This window comes from Siniperca chuatsi, linkage group LG7 (assembly GCF_020085105.1).
Source record: "Siniperca chuatsi isolate FFG_IHB_CAS linkage group LG7, ASM2008510v1, whole genome shotgun sequence".
In the NCBI taxonomy this organism is placed as follows: domain Eukaryota; kingdom Metazoa; phylum Chordata; class Actinopteri; order Centrarchiformes; family Sinipercidae; genus Siniperca; species Siniperca chuatsi.
This window is the reverse complement of record NC_058048.1, coordinates 1,569,585-1,573,219: the sequence shown is the minus strand read 5'-3', so window position 1 is coordinate 1,573,219 and position 3,635 is coordinate 1,569,585.

The window sequence follows — 3,635 nt, the reverse complement described above, 5'->3', positions numbered from 1 at the left end:
CTGACACAGTCACAATCCACTTTTTCCCCGTTCCTGAAGGCCTGCAGCCGTCTAATTCCTGTGATTTTACCTCCTTTCATCACTTTCCTTAGTTCTTCCAAGTTTTCTCCGATGGGGATTCCTGTTATCACTCCCCTAGCTCCCCTCCTCTCACCTACTATCCTTCTTTCCATTATTTCTTTCTTACACACTGTTTGCAGTTTCATCACTTTATTTCTCCGCTCCACATTTTTACACTTTACACCCCAACAAACTGCCATCACGCAACACCTTTGCCATTTCTATATCCCCAATTGCCTTCCTCAATCCAGTTGTCAACGTTATTGGACTAATCGATGTTATTGTGCTCCCCACCTTAAGCTTAAGAATGACCTTAATTTCCTCCATCATAATCTTTTTCCTGACATCTCGCACTTCCTCCTCCTCTTCTAATGCCCGTTTTCCTGCAGATGTCGACTGGCTATCTCTTTTATCCTTCCTCCCTCCTCCTCCTTTCCTACCACTCACAATTTGTGTCCATTCCGTCTCCATATCATCATCCTCCGACAATCCACTACTATTTGCCATTCTGATCCAGTCACAAATCAGATTATGCCAAACCACCAATTCGCTAGCGTCGTTTCTCAGGCTTTAGACCAATCCAACTTCTGTGAAGTCGTGTAGGTATCCTTCCCTCCAAAATCGTGACGTCACCCACTCGGCAACCAGGTCATGAGCACCAAATGGGTCTTCTTCTTCTTCTTCTTCTTCTTCGTCGTAATGTTTTATGGTGGTTGGCAATCAACGTTATGGTGCATTACCGCGACCAACTTTAATGGAGTGTGGATCAGGATTCTAACTTTACCTTCACTAATAATTAAAGAAAATAAACTGAGATGAATCCAAATAAATAAATAAACTTATATAACTAATCACACCATAGCTATATTCGCTTTATCAAATTTGTTCTCCTAAGATAATGAAACTACAATAGATAACTGTCACAGCCTGTCACGGCCTCACCAGCCTGTAATCACCCACACCTGCTCCCAGTTACACTCCTGCTCTCAATTAGCCCCAATCACAGCCAGTATATAAGCACACCACTCACCTCATTCAGTGTCTGACCTCGTTCGCGTTTAGGACTTGGCATACCAGTGAGTGGCTTACCTCCAGGGACTTCCCTACATCCACTTCCCCTTTCTTAACACTCTGCAGTCCTGGCTGTCAGTAAATAAAGATCATTCCTGTCACCCTCGGTGTCCCCCGCCTGTCTGTAACCGTAACAATAACTCTTCTCTCTAGAACTTCTTTGTAAAAGATCTCGTAAATCAAACCTCATCTTTATTTCTTTAAGGTTCAGTGTCAGTTCTCTTCTCTCAGCATCATATTTTGGACAGTAAATCATAACATGTTCTAAAGTTTATTCTTGGTCACAGACTGTACATCTTCCTGTATTATGTTTTCCTATCTTACATAATGTACTGTCTAATCCTGTGTGACCAAACTGTAGCCTGGATATTACTGTTTCCTCTTTCCTGGTTATCCCCGTTTTCCTCCTCACACCTACTTTTCTTTGACTGTTGTCTAACCACCTTCCTGTTCTCTCTTCTTCCCACTGCTTTTGCCACCTTTCTTTCAACTTATTCTTAACTGTGGTTTTCATTTCCATTTTACTAAGGGGTAGTGTAATGTCAGTGTGATTCGTTTTTGTGGCTTCCTTTGCATACTTGTCAGCTGTTTCATTTCCTTTGATTCCTACATGTGCTGGGGTCCATTCAAATGTCATATTTAGCCCCATCCTTTGAATTCTATATAGAGTTTGCTAGATTTTTATTAAAACATCTGGTCTGCTGTCTGAATGCCTGTGCTTCAAGCTGATTAATGACGAGCTGGAGTCAGAGCATCTTACTGCTCTGAGGCCTCACATCTTCAGCCCATCGCAGTGCTGACCGAACAGCAGCATCTCCCCTGTATACACCGATACTCCATCACTGATTTGTTTGCCAATTTTAATGTTGAAATCTGGAACTATGAATAAAATACCAATTTTGTTAGCTGTGTTCTTTGAAGCATCTGTATAAATTTTCACGTAACTGTGGTATATGCTTTCTATATCTGTCTGTATTATCTGTGGATGTAAAATAAGCATCTTCATCTTCTTTTTACCGAGCCATGTGAGATCTACAGTCGGGTCAGGGAGTATCCAAGGGTGTATTACTGAGAGTGGGACTGCTGGACTAATGTTTATTTCAGTTATTCCTGGTTCTTTTGCTCTCCTCTCCTTTTCCCAACAGGGTTTTAGTGCATCTTGCATTGGATGATCTTCATTATGTCCTTTTAAATCAATCCAGTAATTTAATACCTGTATTCTCCTTAATTCCAGTGGCATTTCTCCCATTTCCACTTGTAATGCTGATGTTGGGGTTGTTCTGATGGCACCTGAACATAGTCTTAAAGCCTGAAATTGAATGTTGTTTAACTGAGAGATGTACTTGCTGCAGATCCAAACACTACACACCCATAATCTAATACTGATTTTATTAATCCTGTAGATGGTTTTCAATGCTGTTCTCTCTGCCCCCCATTCACTTCCCACCAGACATCTCATTACATTTAATACTTTTTTTACACTTGTCAGTTACATTCTGAATATGTGCTGCCCATATGATTCTTTCATCAAACCACAACCCCAGAAATTTCAATTGTTTCAGTCTCTCCAATTCTTGATTATATAATATTATTTTTAAATTACTATCCTTTCTTTTCCGTGTAAAGAACATTGTCTTTGTTTTGTCTACTGAGAACTTAAATACCCACTTAAATGACCATTCTTCTGTTTTAACAATAGCCTTCTGTATTTTCTTCATACTAAATTCCAAAGTCCTACCTCTTTTCCATATTGCCCCATCATCCGCAAAAAGAGAGAATCCCATCCCATTCTCCAAATTCAGAAAAACATCATTTATCATAATAGAAAATAACACAGGACTCAATATACTCCCTTGAGGAGTTCCATTTTCAACAAAAAAAAATTCTGAATAACACTTCCCTATTCTTACTTGAATCGATCTTCCATATAAAAAGTCTTTAATCCACCTATACATTAGACATTTGACCCCTAATTTACTTAGTATAATTAATAATCCTTCTTTCCACATCATATCATAAGCCTTCTCTATATCAAAAAAGATGGCCACTATGCTTTCCCTATTAATCTGCGCTTTCCTTATTTCATGTTCTAAACATAAAGCAGGGTCCATGGTATTTCTGCCTCTTCTGAATCCACTCTGATATTTTGATACAAGGCTTTTACTTTCTTACTTACCTTAGCTTGCAACCTTTTATATTCAATAAGATTCTGAAAACTGTGAGTTCTTTTTAACATTTTAAAAGCTTTATTTCGTGATTTTATTACATTTTCACATTCCTTTGTCCACCATGGTAGGATTTTCCTCTTATGCTTAGCTCCTTTCCTTTGAATAGTTTGCTTTGCTGCACCTAGAATGGCTTCACACACAGAAATTATTTAGTTCATCAACACTTGATTAGCATCAACTTTTTGCATTTCTTTATCACTAATCTTACATTTTTCCCAATCAGCATTGCTGAAAACCCATCAATCTACTCCTCCAGTACCATTCTCTTCTGCGCTC